This window comes from Pelodiscus sinensis, chromosome 10 (assembly GCF_049634645.1).
Source record: "Pelodiscus sinensis isolate JC-2024 chromosome 10, ASM4963464v1, whole genome shotgun sequence".
Taxonomy (NCBI): Eukaryota; Metazoa; Chordata; order Testudines; family Trionychidae; genus Pelodiscus; species Pelodiscus sinensis.
This window is the reverse complement of record NC_134720.1, coordinates 12,028,409-12,048,988: the sequence shown is the minus strand read 5'-3', so window position 1 is coordinate 12,048,988 and position 20,580 is coordinate 12,028,409. Positions and strand designations below refer to the sequence as shown.

The 20,580-nt window shown below is 48.0% G+C and overlaps 1 protein-coding gene across 1 annotated transcript in view; it reads right to left on the bottom strand.

Annotated features, from left to right (window-relative positions):
• Positions 1–20,580, bottom strand: part of CLSTN2 (calsyntenin 2) — an 810,104-nt gene that overhangs the window by 611,282 nt on the left and 178,242 nt on the right. The gene's annotated exons all lie outside the window — the stretch shown is intronic.

Genomic DNA, 20,580 nt, shown 5'->3' with positions numbered 1-20,580 from the left:
AAAAAGTGTTTATACTGGACAAAGCCCATGTTCAACATTTTGAATGCTAAAAGGCAAATGTTATAATTAGCTCATACAGTGGCCTCAGGTGACAAACATCTTCTGAGTGCCTCCTTATGGTGACTTGATTTATAACATTGATTTCTCTCACTTACAAAAAAAAAGTAAACTCTCAGTACAGCAGCTGCCTAAAACCTAATCAGTCAACCATGACTGACACCACTAATAAAAGATCACCATTGTCACCCATATGCCTTTAATTTTTTTTTCTGGGCGTGATAGAGGAGTCAGACAAGAGACTGAGATTCTCCATCAGTCACTAGACTGCCTAACTGAGAAGACACTCATTCAACTGACTTATTGGTTCATATTAGGTGCAAACAGCTCTTTGTGTAGATTCCTATGTCAGGAAGGATACTATCAATTTACTTTGATTTTTATCTGCTTCATTTTAACTACCCAATGTTCAGATACATACTGATTCCCTCTTCCTTCCTGAATTTTCTATACCCACTGCTCCCTGTCTCCCACCCCCTGTTTTTTTTCCTCCCCCCTCCCTCCCTTCTCTCCTATTTATTCTGTGTCTGCACATCCTAAACTCAAAACTCTGGTCGTCTGAAGAAGTGGGCTGTGCCCATGAAAGCTCATGATACCATCTACATGTTTTGTTAGCCTATAAAGTGCTACCAGACCATTTGTTGTTGTTGTTTTTGGTACATATTAGTGTGGTAATGCACTCTGGGTATGTCAACACTACAAAGTTAATTCGAACTAACAGCCGTTAGTTTGAATTAACTTTAATAGGAGCTACACATACAAACTGCTAGTTCGAATTTAAATCGAACTAGCGGAGCGCTTAATTCGAACTAGGTAAACTTAATTCTATGAGGAATAACGACACAGGAATGTGGCTGTCTAGAGCAGGATAGCTGCCAGCCTGGCCACCAAACGCCACATGATAACCCAGGAGCAAGTTTGCATGAAAATCAAGTTGGTCCAGTGAGATCCCCGACCCTGAGCCCTGAGCTTAGAACATAAGAATGGCCGTACTGGGTCAGACCAAAGGTCCATCTAGCCCAGTAGCCTGTCTGCCGACAGCGGCCAACATCCAGGTACCCTGGAGGGGATGGACCGAAGACAATGACCAAGCAATTTGTCTTGTGCCATCCATCTCCAGCCTTCCACAAATAGAGGCCAGGGACACCATTTCTACCCCCTGGCTAATAGCACTCCATGGACCCAATCTCCATGAATTTATCTAACTTCTCTTTAAACTCTGTTATAGTTCTAGCCTTCACAGCCTCCTGTGGCAAGGAGTTCCACAGGTTGACTATGTGCTGTGTGAAGAAGAACTTTCGCTTGTTAGTTTTAAACCTGCTGCCCATTAATTTCATTTGGTGTCCTCTAGTCCTTCTATTATGGGAACTAATGAAGAACTTTTCTTTATTCACCCTCTCCACACCACTCATGATTTTCTATCATATCCCCCCTCAGTCTCGTCTTTTCTAAACTGAAAAGTCCCAGTCTCTTTAGCCTCTCTTCATATGGGACCTGTTCCAATCCCCTAATCATTTTAGTTGCCCTTTTCTGAACCCTTTCCAAGGCCAAAATATCTTTTTTGAGGTGAGGAGACCATATCTGTACCCAGTACTGAAGATATGGCGTACCATAGTTTGATACTTCCCCTCCTCCTTCTTCTCCTGGCTTCCCCCTTCCAGCTCCTTCCTCCCAGGTTTCCCCCTCCTCTCTCCCACCCTCTGTCTTCTCCTCTACCACCTCCTTTACCCAGTCTCCGCAAAGGTTAACTTCCTCCCCTCCCCAGTTTTGTTAAATAAAGAGAGTTTCTATTTTTGAACACACGTGTCCTCTATTTTTTCCTTCAGGAAGGAGGGCTAGGGAAGGGTAAGTGGAAGGATGTGAGGGAGGAATGGGGCACGAGGCCCCAATGGGGAGTACTGGGGTGGCTCTGTGGGCTCCTTGGGGTGGAAGCTCTCCTGCAGGGCCTCCTGGATCCTGACAGCCCCCCGATTGACCCCCCCGGATGGCAGCCTGCGGCAAGTGCAGCTGGGCTGATGGCTGAGTTCTGTGATGTGCCGAGTGAGGGCACTCAGAGCACTCCAAGACAGGACTGCTTTGCTGTCCCTCATCGAGTTAGACAAGCAAGCGGGGAACCCTGAGAACTGTCTGTCCGGGGTGGGGGTTGGATCCCTTTAAACACAGCCCTCGGCTAGCCCTCGGTAGCAGTTCCACACTCTAAGTCTTAACCTGATTCTCTGCCGGCACTGGTTCCGGCCAGCCTTAACTTTGGTTCAGGGTCCACTCAGTGTGGACATGCTATTTCAAATTAGCAAAATGCTAATTCGAATTAGTTTTTAGGTCTAGATGCACTAATTCGAATTAGCTTATTTCAAATTAACTAATTCGAATTAAGTTAGTTCGAATTAGTGCTGTAGTATAGACATACCCTCTCTGAATAAAAAGTCACCTCCAATTACAAGCTAACCCAGCAGTGTATTACCATTCCAGTCACATGCATGAAATAATTGCACCTGCCATCACCTCGTCCTGTCCTTACCCCCAGTCCTATCACCAAATGAAGGTTACATAATTTGTAATTGATAAAACTGTCATTGTCCAGGGAGGACTCCGACTATGAAAGCAAACATATAGGGCATGTCTACACTATAGAGTTATTCTGAAATAATAAGACGAGCGTCCATGTAGCAATCGTGTTATTTCAAAATTATTTCTAAATAACAGGCTTGCAATAGCGAAATAAATAACCCCTCCCTGTACGAGGAATAACGCCTATTTCAAATTTGCCTGCCTTACTCCACTCTCCAGGGTGGGACACCTTCCCATGACAAGCCACCACCCAGGAGGTTGGTATCACGGAGACACACAGTAGTGCCACACACGGCACGCGGTCATGCCTGCACTATGGGGCAGGATCAGCTTCCAGTCAAGCATGGCAAGGCGGAGGACACCAATCCTCTGCATAGAAACCTGACGGGGGAAGGAAGAAGAGGGGACCCCAGTAGCACTCTCTCCAGGAAGTGGCATCTGCCACTCACACATACCGCCCCCACCATCCTCCCCCCCTCCTCTGGCAGGCAGGGATAGAAGTTCTCCCTCTGTGGGATGCCACCACTGCTGGACCCAGTGTGTGCAGGACATGGAAGGAAGCCAAGCCTCCCCACCTCCCTCTCCCACTCGCAGCCTCCTGGCCTGGCCGGCACCTTCCCATGCCTGCTTGTCCCTGGGACGTGGGCGTAGCAGGGTTCCCCTGGAATGTCTATGCTCCTGCAGGACAGTGCAGACTATCTAGGCAACAGATGGCCTTGTTTGCAGCATGTCGCCATCATTTGAACCGAGACCGTTGGTGTCAGCTCAGAGATGAGGGATGGGCTTCATTCACACTGTCTCCTGGGATGACTGCCCTTCTCACTTTTCTTCACAGCTGGCCCAGCTACAATTGAGGAACTTGCAACACTTCCTACACCATCCTCCCAACCCTGCAAGACCTGCAGGCACTGGCAATCCTGTGACGACCTGGTGTGAGAACACCTCGAGTGCCTTCGTTCCTTGAACAGGAACTTCAAGGAGGAGCATCAGGCTGACTGGGAGCTGAGCCAGACAATCTGGGAGCAGCTGCCCCACCAGCACAAGGACATGTGCTTCTCAATCACCACCACCGTGGCGAGCATGGTCATAGCTATCAGTTAGTCCACTGTCCATCTCCCAACCCCCAGCACCCACTCCCCCACCAAGTCCCTCCATCACCTTCCCACCTCTGCCCCTTCCCCAGGATCTCCCACTAGTGCAGCCGACGGCCATGCACATGAGGCTGTGGCACCTCTCGGGCAGCGGAGGCATTTGATGCACGTGAATCAGGTGCCAGTCCCAGCCTGAGTTATATAATCCCATCCCTGTGCCCCTCCTCCACCTTCCCAGGTTCTTTCACCAGTCCCTCCCCAGTTATATAATCCACAAATAAAAGTGACTGTGTTTATTGTTTCAAAACAATAAGTCAGGTTTATTGTATCTGTAGGTGGAGGTGCAAGGGTGGGTGGGAGAGAGAGGAAGGGAAAAGAAGGGTGGGTAGAAAAGGTACATGGGATAATGCAAAGTCCCCTTGTGGGGAGGCCTAGGGAAGAGTCTCACAGCTGGCCTTGACTGAAACTCTCTCTCAAGGCCTCCCAGATGAGCACAGCCCTATGATGGGTTGCCAGATGGCAGCGGTATGCGACTACTCAAAAGCCCTAGTGAGCTGCTCAGCCTCTGTCCCCCACCCTGGCAGGAAAGTCTCCCCCTTTTTCTCACAAAGGCTGTGGAGCACACAGTAGGCCGCCACCCCCTGGGGGATATTCCAGTTACTGAGGTCCAGGTGGATGAGGAGGCTCTGGAATCTCCCTTTCAAGTGGCCGAAGGCACCCTCTACAATTATGCAGCACCTACTGAGTCTGGTGTTGAAGGTCTTCTTTATTGGGTCCAGGTGTACTGTGCAGGGCTTCATCAGCCATGGGAGCAAGGCACCCACGATGCCCATAGACATATCCACCTACCTGATCCTGATGGTGTGGTCAGGGAAAAAATGTGCCAGTGTGAAACTGTAACCCACACATCTAATGTGGTTCACTGTCCCATGCAGTGCCACCTAAACCACAGCAACAGATAAGAATAAGAGACCTCTACAAGTCTGAGCATCAGCTGGCTTTTAGCTCAAAGGGTAGAGGCTCCTATACTAAGCTTCAGAGGTTCCAGGTTCATATCCGCCCAGTGGCAGTTACATAACCTCTGGAAGAGGCAGGAACACACAGGCAGTGTAAGTTCCTGAACACACAGGCAGTGTAAGCCTTCCCCAATCACCTGACCTACACATCCATAAACCAGCCCTGGTGATCCACGAGGGCCTGCAGGAACATGGAAAAACTATCTCTTCCTATTGATGAAGTCCAAGGCACAGTGGTCGGGAGCCAGGATGGGGATGTGAGTGCAATCAATGTCAGCCCCACCCCCTGTTGGGGAAGCCGATGGCAGCAAAGCCAATGGTGATGGGGTCCACATCGCCCAGGGTCATGACCCTACACAGCAGGATGGCACTGATCGCCTTTACCACGTATAGAAACATAAAATCACAGGGTTGACGGGATCCTCAAGAGTTCCCTGAGTCCAACTCCCTTCTCAAACCAGGATCATCCCTAAGTCTCCATCCCCAGCAAGACTTTGTGAAAAATCTCTAGGGACAGAGATTCCACCCCCTTCCCTAGAGAACCCTATTGCAGTTTTTTACCACTCTCTCAGTACAATAGTAAGAGAGTCAAACCTCCATGTGCATAGCCCCTCCAGGTTGAACTGGTTCCCCACAGAGTGGTCACTGTCCAGTGTGGCAAGCTTCTATAGTGCTGTGGCGACCTGCTTCTGGAGCGGGGTGGCGGGTCGAATACAGATGTCCCATTGCCGATGAGCAGGAGCGAGCCATTCACAGAGCTCCAAGAAGGTGTCTTTCCGCATATGGTAGTTCTGAAGCCAGTGCTTGTCGTCCCACAGCTCCATGACAATGGGGGCCCACCAACTGGAATTGGTCTCGCGGTGCCAGAAGTGGCAGTGCACAGTGTGCAGGGGAGGATGGATGGGGCTGGATTTGATGACCTCCTGAGGTTTCTTCCAGCTCTATGATTCTATGATGGGTATGTGGTGCATGAGGAGCACCCAGGCCTGAGTAAGGAGGTCCCCCATTCCAGGCTGGTTATCATGCTCCTGCAGCACCAGGAGTTGCAGCAGGAGGTCTAAGAGCCTGGCACTGCTTTGCAGCAGGTTCATCTCCAGGGTGGAAGTGTTGTGGCACCTGCTAGGTCAACCAGAGCATGTGGAATGAGTTTGCTGTCCCTCAAGGAGTTTGCTGTCCCTCAAGAGTCTGAAACAGAAGGCTGTAGAGGGAAGCCCCTTTAAGCACAAGCCTCAGATAGCCTCAGGATGCCACAGGAAGCTACAGGAAGTGACTGCTGTCTTGATGCTTCCAGGGGCTTTAAATGCGATTCAGGCTCCAATCAGTGTGGATGAGCTATTTTGATATAAATCTATGCTATTTCAATGGGGATTTGTAATGTGGACACTATATCTCAAAATAGTCATTTCAGGAGTTATTCTGAACTAGCCATAGTATAATTTGCACATTGCAAAGTATCAGCAAAGAGAAATGTTAGAAAAGAATAAAATGTTACATGGAATGTACTTACGGAAAAGATAAAAGTTTATCCTACAGTTACAGTTCTCAAGCTCTAGTCCAACCACCTGCCCTGTATCCCCTCTCACATCCCATGCTCTGCACCCCCTTCCATGTCCCAACCTCAAGCCTGAGCTCCCCTTTGCTCCCAAACTTCCTCCCTCCACTGGTAAATATAGCTCTAGTTAAGTGGAATGTTTGACTAACCGCCATCTCCCATTCACCCAACATTCCAGATAAAGCTTTTACTATACTGGGAGCAAGAGAGGGATATAATCTGAATATCCTCACCCACAGACAACCCGCCAATCTGAAGCAAATTCTCACCAGCAACTATACACCGCATCAAAGTAACTCTAACTCAGGAACCAATCCCTGCAACAATCCCTGTGCCAACTCTGCCCTCATATCTACACCAGCAACACCATCACAGGACCTAATCAGATCAACCACACCATCACCTGCACATCTACCAATATGCCATCATGTGCCAGCAATGCCCCTCTGCTGGACAGTCCCTACGTAAAAGAATAAACGGATACAAATCAGATATCAGGAATGGTAATATACAGAAACCTGTAGGAGAACACTTCAATCTCCCTGGACACACAGTAGCAGATTTAAAGGTAGCCATCCTGCAACCAAAAAAAACTTCAAGAAAAGACTTCAAAGAGAAACAGCTGAGCTCCAGTTCATCTGCAGATTTGACACCATCAGTTTAGGATTAAACAAAGACTGAATGGCTAGCCAAAAGCAGTTTCTCCTCCCTTGGTGTTCACACCTCCACATCAACTGCTAGAAGTGGGCCTCATGCTCCCTGAATAAATTTACCTTGTTATCTCTAGCCTTACTCTTGATTGGTACTCTTTTCTTATGCCTGTATATTTGTACCTGCCCCTGGAATTTCCACTACATGCATCTGACGAAGTGGGTCTTTGCTCACAAAAGCTTATGCTCCAATAAATCTATTAGTCTATAAGGTGCCACAGGATTCATCGTTGCTTTTGCAGATTCAGACTAATCCCTGTCTTAATTCATTCAGTTATTTCTAGTTATATTCTGACAAGCCAGTCTAAATAACCTCCTTTTCTTCCTCATACTTACCTCTTTACATATTTGTAGATGGCTATATTCCTCTGACACACCCCATCCACTGTTAGTCAATGGTTTGTAAAGTTATACAAATTTTCCAGTTTAGATGATTAAATGGATGATTAATTGAGGAAATATCATTTGCTCTGCTCTGTATTCCCTAACTTATCTGTCTCGGGGCTAGAAAATTCCATATTCCAGCTACAGGCCACGCACACTATTAGAAGTCACACTGACAATATAAGTTTGCCTTGCTATGATTATTTCATCATTGCCTGTGTCTAAAATAGTCATGAAAACAACTATCCTTTGGTATCTTTTTCACTGGGAGGAAATGTAGAATTTACCTAGGATTGATATCTCTCCTGTCATTATAATAAGGTATAATAAACAGTTAAGTCATCTGAACCAAGAACTCTATCATCCCTTGTAAGTGCAGCCCCCTGCTGTGTTCCCTCAGTTCTGCTTCAGGGAGACTCTGTGGGGGATGTAAAGGTCCACACAGTTGGACAAATTTGCCAGATCATGCCTATAGATGTGAGGTCTTAATATTGCAACAATCTGCCACAGAATGATGTCAGTGGATGAATTGGTATCAACCTTCCCTCTTAGCTAGCACCAAATCAAGGGGTGACTGGCACATGGGAGGCCACTGGCCACATGACCCTGTCCTGGTAGACCAGGGACAACCCCCCTCTGCCTCAAGTCCCACCCCTCCCCTGCCCTGCTTCCTCCCCTCTTCCACACCCTTGCTCCATCCCACTTTTTTCCCCACCACGCTCCCCCAAGTGGTACAGACCAGGGAACTAGTGAGGCCAGGGTTCCAGTGTCAGCAGCAGGGCTCTGCCTCCTCCCCACATTCACCGGCCATGGTGGGAAAAGTGGAGAAATGAAGCCGTAGCTCTCTGCTTCCTCACACGCATCATTCTGCTTCCCTCCACTGGGTGCAGGGGTGGTCTTGCCCCTCCCCCAAGAGACGCGGCCAGAGGAGCAGATCATGTTGCTCTGCTTTCCACACCACAGATGGTGAATGCATGAGGGAGGCGGGAGGAGGACGACCACCATTAGTGCCCCCAGCTCCTGGCCAGCCCCTTACCTCTCTCATCCTTAGTGTTTGAGGGAGCACATGCCCTCTCACGCCTCCATATTGCTCCTGATCAAATCAAATCAATGTGCCAAGTCTGACTGTAAAGTTAGGTGCTACAGTAGCACACTTAACATAGCCAAACATTCAATACTCAATGTTTATTACTGACTCTAAGTACAGGATGACAGCAGGACATAGCAAACTAACCTTAAGTTCAAAGCCTAAAGGAATTTCTTTGAATGTCTCAGACATGCTCTTGCCACATATAAATGTGTGTGGATCCTTTCAAACTGTTAGCGTCAATAAAATCTGGCTCATATTTGTGTTTTGTGAACCATGGTGTAATTTGTTGCTGATGATGAAAATTGTAGCTGACAAGCAAAAGGAAGTAAGGCTAACACCAACTAAGTTTGTGTTTATCCACTTTTTAACTTTTTAAAACCACAGTCCCTGCAGGCATCTAAGGCCACTAGCTGCTGGTCCACAGTCAGTGCAATGCAGTAATAAAATTCTACTGGATAGTATTCCTTTAGAAAGTCTAACCAAGTGAAGAGATAAGAAAAAAGAATGGGTAGGATAAATCCACGTTTTAAAAAATATAGGTGGTAGACTAAGAGTTGGAACACTTTGGCTATGTCTACACAGCTTCCCTCTTCTGCAAAAGCCTATGAAAATGAAGCGTGGATTAGCATATTGCCGCACTTCATTTTCATAATTAATTAGGAGCTGTTTTTGCACAGGAGTTTTTTGCACAAAAAGGCACCATCTACACAGCATCTTTTTGAGCAAAAACCCCCTCTTGCACAAAATGAGGAAGAACAGCTCTTGTGCAAGAGGGGTTTTTTGCACAAAAAGGTGCTGTGTAGACGGCACCTTTTTGAGCAAAAACATCTTGTGTAAAAACGGCTCCTAATTAATTATGCAAATGAAGCATGGCAATATGCTAATCTATGCTTCATTTGCATAGGCTTATGCGGAAGAGGGAAGCTGTGTAGATGTAGCCTTTATGGCAACAAAGCTCAGTAGAGTGCAGTATAGTCACCACATGTAAGATGCCGAAGACCCAGTCTTAGGGTACATCTACACTAGTCCCCTAGATCAATGTTCCTGGCTGGTCACCATTTTAGAAATTGACTAGCCCGAAGCAACTGCCCGTGTCTACACACGGCAGTGAAACAGGATTCCTATTTAAAGCCCTAACGTGAATTAGCTGGTATTCCTCCTGCAATGAGGTTTACTAGCTCATTCAAATTAGGGGCTTTAAATCGGAATCCCATTTCACTGCTGCATGTAGACGCAGACAGTTACTTCGGGCTAGTCAATTTCTAAAATGGCGACCAGCCGGGAACATGCAAATCAAGCGTGGGATATTTAAATGCCCGGCTTGATTTGCCAATCTGGTCATCCTCATTAGCCTCCCTAGATCAATCTAGGAGGCTAGTGTATACGTACCCTTAGATATTCCAAAATTAGGCAAGACAAAGTGCTAGAGAACAATGTTTGTAAATATGGTAGTGCTTGAGGCCTCAGCTCAGGTGCTGTGCAAACGTCTAGTGAGAGTCCCTGCCTAGGAGAGTTTACAATCTAAAGAAACAAGACAGAGGAGGGGGAAGAGAGTATTATAACCACTTTTCAAAAGACAGTGGCTGAAAGTATAGTGAGAAATGAAGTCACTTGCCCAGGGTCACAATGGAAATTGACACATAGCTAGCTGGTAATACCACCCTGACCTCCAACACAATTCCCAATGCTTTAAGCACACAACAATTCTTGGGGAAAGCCTGTGTTGGCAGAGTTATGGTGAAGAGGAATTAGGAGAGTCTATGTCTGTGTTTTCTATTATTGTGTGGAATATATTTTAAATATATATTAAAAAGGGAATTAAATTTTGATGGCATTTTAAACCATCTGCAAGAAAGGAGGTGGTAAGAATGATATATAACTAATAATCAAGAATAATGGACTAAAGAGAGGTCAGAATGGTCTCACGTGGAGGATAATTTCATAAAATTCCTTTTGTGACATTTCTTTCCAATTGTGCAAACATAGTGGGAGAATGATTTGATGCCTCTGCAGAACAAAGGGCAAGTCAGAGTATATGCCAAGGCCAGGGCCATCACATTACTATGATTCCCCAATATTTTCCCCCCGTTCCTAGGCCACGTGACTGTATCGTATCCTGGCTGCTAGGGCTTTGTACCTTGGCATCCTCCAGGAATTCCATTGTGCTAAATGGAGCTCCAGAAAAAGAAAGGTAGATGTTACCAGTGGGTACTGGAGGGACAACGCTCACTTCCCCTAGCTCACCTCTCTCATATAAGGCGCCTCAGACCAATAGTAGGATGAGGGGAAAGGGTGAGTGCTCTTGAGGTGTCCAGCTCCACAGATAGGATGGATAGAATTCATTTAATTTAACCTCTCACTCCTAAAATTAATATTTATTACTTCTGTAGATGTTTCCAACTCATCTCCAATCATTTTAAGAACAATAAATAGCTCCCAACACCTTGTGAGTTCATTTGTTATCAAAATCATTTTGTAGGTGAGTCATGTTAATCAGCAATAGTTCCACCACATTGATTTATGCAATCTGAGGATCTGGCCCTAGAAAACCACAGAAAGGAATTATGGGGCTGATTTTCTGAAGTCCTGAACACTTATGTCTCAAGCTGGATCTTCATGCTATTGAAATCAAGAGAAGCTGTTGGTGCTTCATCAGCCCTGGAAAAAAAATCAGGACCATTCAGGAGTCATGCCAAAAGTTTCACAGCCACCTATGCCAGTGCCTGGAACAGAATCAAGGTCTCAGGCACATATTTTGACCACAAGACAATATTCCCTCAATGCCCTACAGCATTGCAGCTTTACACAGTGACTTGCCAACAATTTGTTATTTCCAGCTTGTAAAGAACACTATGGCTACGTCTACACTGGCCCCTTTTTCGGAAGGGGCATGCTAATTTTGAAAGTGGGAATAGGGAAATCCGTGGGGGATTTAAATATCCCCCGCGGATTTAAATAAACATGTCCGCTGCTTTTTTTCCGGCTTGGGGAAAAGCTGGAAAAAAAGCATCTAGACTGGCCCGATCCTCCGGAATAAAGCCCTATTCCGGAGGATCTCTTATTCCTACTTCGAGATCCTCCAGAATAGGGCTTTATTCCGGAGGATCGGGCCAGTCTAGACGCTTTTTTTCCGGCTTTTCCCCAAGCCGGAAAAAAAGCGGCGGACATGTTTATTTAAATCCGCGGGGGATATTTAAATCCCCACAGATTTCCCTATTCCCACTTTCAAAATTAGCATGCCCGTTCCGAAAAAGGGGCCAGTGTAGACGTAGCCTGACTGTAGTATGCCAAATGTGCACATATGGCACTATAGAATTTACAATGGTTTCAGAGCAATCTGCACAATCAGCGCTGCATTACATAATTATGTTTTCCAGTGTAATTGTTCCTTTTAGCAAATATTTCAGCAAACTGGAGCTGTACAATTATGTTGATAAACCATTATTTTCACACATGCCATATATTAGTTTTAACTGTTTATATTTTTATTTTGTAACTACATCCAATATATTAGATGTATATAATTTTTCAAAACACTACTTTACCCAAGATACAATAGCTTACGGATGGCAAACCTCTTGTGGCAGAAATGAAGGGTCAATCTTGTCCCTGAATTTTCACCTAAAACTCAAATGGAACTCACCTGGCATCTTAATCTAAGAAGAGTTTGCACCTCTTGTGTTTCTATCCTGACACGCTATGGCACTTTTAGGTTCTGGTTGTGACCTGATCATGACAGGGATCACAGAAAACTACTGAAATATTTCTGAGTCAAGTGGAAGCATTATCAATTTTGCACCAAACCCATTAAATGAAACTTCCAGGCCAACCGCTTTAGTAGATATTTATCCAAGCTTTTGACTGCTGACTCTGAATGAAACTGAGGATTTGATCATATAGCCCTTATTCAGGTTAGTTAGCCCTTCTTACCTATGACTAATTGAAGTCAACAAAAGCACATTTGTAATTATTAGTGTAAGTGATATGTAAAGTGTTTGAATTCTGACGTGCAAAGTTTAGTTTTCTTCGCTACAAAGGATAAAATCATCATCATCATCAGGCATCACAAGTTAAATGACAGTCAACAGAGTAATGCTGTTGTAAAAAAGCAAAATATCATTCTGAGATATATTAGCAGGAGTTCTGTAAGAATGACACAAGAAGTAATTTTTTTGCTCTAGTACATGCTGATTAGGCCTCAGCTGGAGTATTGTCTCCAATTCTGGGTATGACATTTTAGGAAAGATGTGGACAAATTGGAGAAAGTCACAGGAGAGCAACAACAATGATTAAAGGTCTACAAACATGACTTATAAGGGAAGATTGAAAAGAAAGAGTTACTCACCTTGTGCAGTAACGGTTGTTCTTCGAGATGTGTCCCCGTGGGTGCTCCACTCTGGGGTGCTGGTGCGTCCTCGCGCCGGCGACCGGAGACTTTTCTAGCTGTTTCTGCCGCGGCGCGCAGGCGCCGTGGCGCCCTCTAGTGTTGTTCGAACTGAAGGGCGCCTGCGCGCGCGCGGCTCCTCCGTTCCTTCTCTACCCACCAGAGCATCAGGCTCCAAGCAGGGGAAGGAGGGAGGGTAGTGGAGCACCCACGGGGACACATCTCGAAGAACAACCGTTACTGCACAAGGTGAGTAACTCTTTCTTCTCCTTCGAGTGGTCCCCGTGGGTGCTCCACTCTGGGTGACTACACAGCAGTTGTCGGCTCGCGGAGGTGGGTTTGGAGCCGTGTGGTAGTAACTGTAGACAGCACTGCTTGTCCAACCGCCATAGAAGATGCTATCGAGGTGGAGAGAGCATAGTGTTGTGCAAAGGAATGGTCGGATGACCAGGTAGCGGCGTTGCAAATGTCTTGTAATGGTACATTATGGAGAAAAGCGGTCGTGGCAGCCACTGCTCTAGTGGAATGAGCTGTGATAAGTCCAGGTAAATCTTTGTTATATAAAGTATAAGAGGTCTTGATGCAGGATGTAATCCATTTAGAGATTCTTTGAGATGAGACTGCTTGTCCCTTAGATCTATTCGCGTATGAGATGAAGAGTCTAGGCGAGGCCCGCCATGGTCTCGTGCGATCTATGTAAAACGCCAAAGCTCGTCGGACGTCGAGAGTGTGCCACACGGCGTGGGACGGTTCAGTGTGTGGTTTAGGAAAGAATGCAGGTAAGTGTATGGGTTCATTCACGTGGAAGGGAGAGAGTACTTTGGGTAGGAACTTAGGGTGGGGTCTAAGTACCACCCTGTCCTGTAAAAACACAGTATATGGGGGGTCAGCCATCAGAGCTGCAAGCTCACTCACCCTCCTACTGGAGGTGATGGCGACTAGGAAAGCCACCTTCATCGACAAATGAGAGAACGAGCAGGTTGCTATCGGCTCGAACGGGGGTTTTGTGAGGCTTTTGAGGACATGGTTCAGGTCCCAAATGGGGACTGGCGGACGAACCGGAGGAAAGGTGTTCTGCAGGCCTTTGAAGAAGCGCTTGGTTATTGGGTCAGTGAGGAAAGAAGAGCTTGGAGGGTGATGGTGAAAAGCTGCTATGGCCGCGGCATGGACCTTAATAGTACTAAGTGCTAGACCGGAATGTTTCAGAGAGAGTAAGTAGTCCAATAAGTCATGTATTGGAGCAAGGTGTGGTGGGTCTGCATGAGTCTGAGCATACCATCGGGAAAAACGCGTCCACTTGTAGCGGTAGGTCTTCCTAGTAGAGCGTCTGCGACTATTAATTAATATGTGCCTTACTTGTTCTGAGCAGGCAGTTTCGGCATCATGGAGCCATGAAGGAGCCAAGCGTGGAGCTTCAGCCTGGTGATGTCCGGGTGAAGGGTTTGACCGTGATCTTGTGAGAGGAGGTCGCAGCGTGGAGGGAAGGGATACGGTTCTGCTATCATCATTTTGAGGAGGTAAGGATACCATGTTCGTCTGGGCCAAGCAGGTGCCACCAAAATCACGCGTGCCTGACTCAATCTGATCTTGTCTAGGACTCTGTGCAGGAGTGGGAGGGGGGGAAAGGCGTAGAGAAGGGAGGCGTTCCATGCGATGGAAAGGGCGTCTCCGAGGGAATTCCTGCCCAGGGCTCCCCTGGAGCAGTAGAGGTGGCACTTGCGATTGTTCTTTGTAGCGAAAAGGTCCACTTCTGGATGGCCCCAAAGACGGAAGATCGGTGTGAGGGCGCGTTTGTCGATCTCCCACTCGTGCTGGTCCATGAATGTGCGACTTAAGGTGTCTGCTGTGACATTGAGTATTCCGGGAAGGTATACTGCAGAGGGGGTGACCCCATGGGATAGGCACCATGTCCAAAATTTGGTGGCTTCCGAGCATAGAGAAGGGGAGCGAGCGCCACCCTGACGGTTGATGTAATACATGCATGTGGTATTGTCCGTCATAATGGTGATGGTCTTGTGAGCTATGTGCTGAGTGAAATGCTGGCATGCGTATCTGACTGCCCGTAGCTCGAGAATGTTGATGTGGAGTGCTTGCTCTACGAACGACCATTTGCCTTGGGCTGTGATGGTTCCCAGATGAGCCCCCCATCCCATGAGTGATGCGTCTGTTATGAGTGTTAGAGTAGACGCTGGACGTTGAAAGGGGACACCGTGTAGCATGTTTTGAGGGGTTGTCCACCAGAGCATGGAGTTGATAACGCGAGGTGGGATCGCAACATGCTTGCTCATTTGGTCTCTGAAAGGTTTGTATACCGTAGCGAGCCAGGACTGAAGGGGCCTCATGTGGAGTCTGGCGAGATTGACGACGTAAGTCGTAGAGGCCATGTGCCCTAGGATTTTGAGGCAATGGCGGATCGTGACAGTAGGTGCCGCCTGTGTTGCTCGGACAAGGTCGCATATCGTTGCGAACCTGTGATCGGGAAGAGTGGCCCTTGCTGTGATTGTATCGAGGAGGGCGCCTATGAATTCCAGTTTCTGTGTGGGACGCAAAGTGGATTTTGCGTAATTTATGTGGAACCCGAGACTGAGTAGAAGGTCTATTGTGGTGTCTGTCATGGCCTTTGCTTCTTGGAAAGACGCAGCTTTTATGAGGCAATCGTCCAGGTATGGAAAAATTATGATGCCTTGGCGTCGGAGAAAGGCCATTACGACTGATAGAGTCTTGGAGAATACCCTGGGAGCCGTAGAAAGGCCAAACGGGAGTACTCTGTATTGGTAATGTTGGGTACCCACTATAAATCGTAGAAAGCGTCTGTGAGCAGGATGAATTGTAATATGGAAGTACGCGTCTTGAAGGTCGAGAGCCGAAAGCCAATCGTGTTGGTCGAGAGAGGGAATGATAGTTGAAAGGGTAACCATCTTGAAACGGTGGTATGCGATGTATTTGTTGAGGCGCCTGAGATCTAAAATGGGACGCCAGCCTCCTGTCTTCTTCTGGGTTAGGAAGTACGTCGAGTAGAATCCCCGGCCGCGGAATTGTGTTGGTACGTGTTCTACTGCGCCCAGTTGAATGAGGCGTGAGACTTCCTGTAGGAGTGCGGTTTCGTGAGAGGGGTCCCTGAAAGAGGGAAGGGTAGGAGGGTGGTTGGGCGGGGTAGAGGTAAAGGGGATGACGTAGCCAGACTGGACTAGATTCAAAACCCACTTGTCCGAGGTAATGAGGGACCATTGGTGGAAAAAGGCTCGGAGGGGGTAATGAAATTGAAGGGTAGCTATCGGGAGGGTCGACGGATTGGCCTCCTGGCTCTCGACCAGGCCTTCAAACCTGCTGCTTGCCAGCCGGGGGATGAGGTGTGGCATGTTGCTGTTGACGCTGAGGTCTACGGCGAAGTGGTCTTTGTTTACGGAAATCGTATTTGGGCTGTTGACGGAATGGTTCCCTGGGTCGTTGGTAAGGCTGATATCTATTCCTTCTAAAAGGAGGAGTGTACATTCCTAGAGTTCTAAGGGTTGTACGGGAGTCCTTCATAGAATGTAGCACCTCATCAGTCTTGGATGCAAATAGATTGGTGCGATCAAAGGGTAAATCCTCGACCTTTTGTTGAAGGTCCCTAGGGACGCCAGAGGGTTGTAACCATGACATTCGGCGTAGGACTATTGCGGAGGCTGTAATTCAAGCCGCAGTGTCTGCCACGTCCATGGCTGACTGTAAAGCTGTGCGTGAAATGGCCAGGCCCTCCTGCATAATGCTACGGAGGGTTGGGCGTTTATGCTCCGGGAGATGTTGAAGAAGGTCCTGGAGCTTCGCGTAATTGGCATTATCATAGTCTGCCAGCATAGCGGTATAATTGGCCGCTCTAAGGAGTAGTGTGGAAGAAGAATAGACCTTTCGGCCCATAATGTCCACCTTTTTGTGATCCCTGTCTTGTGGGGTTGATCTTAAATTAGGCTGTTTACCCTTGTGTCGGACCGAATCTACTACCAGGGAGTTAGGGGGTGGATGGGTGAACAGAAAGTCCATATCCTTGGGAGCGATAAAATATTTGCGGTCTACTCTCTTGTTTGTTGGTGTAATGGACGCTGGCGTTTGCCAAATGTTGTTGGCTGGGTCCATAATAGCCTCATCCATCGGGATGGCGATTCTGGTAGCTGTTGGGGGTTGAAGTGAGCGGAGAAGTCGATATTGTTTGACCTGGACCTCCTGAAGATCTTTTTCTTGAGCTAGTGCTACTCGTTTAAAGAGCTCTTGAAACTTTTTAGTGTCATCTCCCGACGGTGGGGCATCAGTGGTGACCGCTTCGTCTGGGGAGGAAGAGGAGTTATGCATCGGAGATCTGGTCTCGCCGTCAGAAAGTGAATCATGGCCATCTGAAGGAGCAGGAGAGTTTGGCTCTGTAGCTGATGTGGTAGCAGGAGGAGAGGCTGGAGGTGGCCTAGAGACTGTAGATGAGGGTCGGTGGTGAGACCTCTTTGGGTGTGGACTCCACGGTTGCCATTGTGTGGCGTATGGCGGTGGTGGATATGGGTATTGGTGTGGATACCATTGGTGCGGGGGGGGAGGGTATGCGTACTGAACCGCAGGCATTTGCCAGGATGGAAGTCTTTGAGACGGGCTGGAATGTTGTGATGAGAATCTGCTTCTAGGTTCGGTTCCGATGCCACTAGCTGAAGAATGGTGTGATCTGGTAGAATGGATGGAGGAAGCCGGGGATGGCGGTGCCGACGAGGTGTGACTCCGCACCGGGGATCGGTACCGGCTTCGGCTTTGAGAGGGTGCCGAGCGGTGCGGTTTCGGCGGTGATGTCGGTGCCGACGTACCTCTCTGCACCGAGGTTTTACTGGATAGGCTTTCGGTGCGGGCTTTCTTCGGTGCAGGGCCCGGTGCCGTTAGGTGTTGTTTCGGTACCGAGCGCTCCATAGACGGTGCCGTCGGAGCCGATGACGGCTTAGGTGCCGAAGCGGCCGGTGCCGTTGCCTTTTGATTCGGCTCAGAATGAGCTCTCTTATGCGGTGCCTGCGTCTTAGACCGCGGCGCACCGGAGGTTCCCGGCATGTCCACAGTGCTCACCGGCGATCCTGAGGACATAGCTGAGGCCGGAGGGAGAGCAGATTTTGGTGTTGCGGAGGAAGAAGGGGTAGGAGGCTGATCTTTCTCCATACCCTTAGCTTGCTGAGGCGAGTCGTCTGAGGAGGGACGGAGCGACTTCTCGTATAGGAGAGTCGTGAGTCTGTTGGCTCTGTCACGTCGCGCTCTAGCTGTTAACTTAGAGCAGTGCTGGCACTTCTGCGTCTGGTGTGCCTCCCCGAGACACTTAATGCACGCAGAGTGTCCGTCGGACGCCGGCATGGCGTCCCGACATGATTCGCAGCGCTTAAAGCCCGGCGAGCCGGGCATGAAGGGCTGGGGAACAAGCGGCGAACCGCAACCGGGGAAAAACTTTTTTTTTTTTTTTTTTTTTTTTTTTTTTTTTTGGGTTTAACTGGTTAGGGGGGGTCTAAGAACTTGGATAATGAGGAAAGAGGGGGTTAAAAACGATAATTTTAACTGTTTTTCTCTGACAGATTTGGCAGAGAGAGAGCTCCGTCTGCTGCCGAGGACGGTAGAGAAGGAACTGAGGAGCCGCGCGCGCGCAGGCGCCCTTCAGTTCGAACAACACTAGAGGGCGCCACGGCGCCTGCGCGCCGCGGCAGAAACAGCTAGAAAAGTCTCCGGTCGCCGGCGCGAGGACGCACCAGCACCCCAGAGTGGAGCACCCACGGGGACCACTCGAAGGAGAAAAATGGGTTTGCTTATTCCAGAGAAGAGAGGATTAAGGTGGGATGTGATAGTAGTTTTGAAGTACATAAAACGGTTGCTATAAGGAGGAGGGAGTTAACTTTTTCTCATTAACTTCTGAGAACAGGACACAAAACAATGGGTTTAAATTGTAGCAAGGGAGGTTTAGGTTGGACATTAGGAATAACTTCCTGATTGTCAGGGTGGTTGACCAATGGAATAAATTGCCTAAGGAGGTTGTGGAATCTTCATTATTGGATATTTTTAAAGAGCAGGTTAGACAAACACCTGTCAAGGAAGGTTTAGCTCAGTGGCTCTCAAACTTTTTGGCCTGTGGCCCACCTTGCTCAACACAAACTTTCCGTGGATCATTGGTCAACCACCCATGATGACAAAATGCCTTCACTCATATGAGACTACTGGAGCATAGTCAGAAGGAGAGGGAGCAGCAGTGCCCAGAGGCGCTTGCTCCCCATGCATGATGGATCCAGCCCTCAAGGCTTGGGGCTCCCTCCTTACACAGCAGGAAGCCAATGCTGGATGCTCCAACATTGTGGACAGTGTGGGGGTGAGGCTGCAGGGCTGGAGTGCCAGCGCAAGCTCCCTGCTGCAGCTGTGAGGGAGGTGGGGGTGGGGGAGGAGAACTGAGCCTCAAACCGCAGTTCTTTAAGAACTACTGCCCTCGATCACTAAAACAGTTTACTGTGAAATACGAAAGCTCAAGCTCTCCAGTGTCTGCATTCACAAGGTTAGAGCAAACTTTTTTCAAGTAAAGAACATACTTATCATATATATAGTACAGTGGTCCCCAACCTTTCAAGGTTGTCGGGCGCCAGGGGGCGCCCCCCCCATAGCTGCATACCCGGGGCCAGCGCTCCCCCTGCCAAGCGCCGCGCGCCTGGGGCCGGCGCTCCCCCCGCCATGCGCCCGGTGCCAGGCCAGCCCCGAGCACCTGGCGGGCGCATGGAAATGCCCCCGCGGGCGCCATGGTGCCCGCGGGCACCGTGTTGGGGACCACGGATATAGTAGCTCAGTGTCTGAGTCTGTAACGCTGAAATGTTGGCTGTTCCCTCTGGGTGGCCCGTGCTGCACGGAGAGTGCGGGGCCCAAACGGTCGCTTGTGCCGCTTGCTCCCTCGCGGTGGCCCGGCTGAGAAGCACAGAAGTCAGCTGAGCACCACAGAAGAAGGCGAAGAGGGGCGGGGCGGTGACATGCGGCATGACAGTGGCTCCGGGCCCTGCCCCCTGGCCGTGAATGTCACTAACCCCTCCCCCCTTCGCCTCTCTCGTCTTATGACTGGCTAATTGGCTAGTTTCCTTATAGTTGTAGAATACAGCCAGTACACATGAGATTAATGCATGAAGCAATTTAAAAGGATTGCACGAAGTCTAATCGCTAAATACAATCTTATAAAACAAATGCCTATTTTGAACAAAAAAAAAAACATACCGATGAACTGGTTTCATTTCCAGCTATGAGTTTGTAAGTTCTTATCTAATGCCTGCAGCCTTGGCCACTGCTTGCACTTTTTTTTTAAACCAGGTTCACATAAGTTACATATTTAAAAAATACTTATATAAAAGAAGAAACAATTTGTTTTAACTTTTTTTCATCAAAATTGATTCGTCCCCACAAAACACTTTGAGGTGAAATTGCATATTGAAACAGAAAATGTCCAGTCAATCATATTTTACTATTTCTGCTTCCAGCATTCTGCATATGCCACACAAAGTGTCGACTCTCAAGTGTAACTTTTTGTAAAATACATTTTTCCAAATGTCCCACTCTGAGGTGGCTTTTCCTCAAAGGAGGATTATTTAGATAAGATCATTATGTGGGTGGTAAAGTTACAACTTCTATAATAATCAATATCTGATGCAGCGGGGACCACATTTTAAGTATCCAAAATGGAAGCCCATGGTCCAAAAAAAAAAAAAGAACAATTTTATCCTC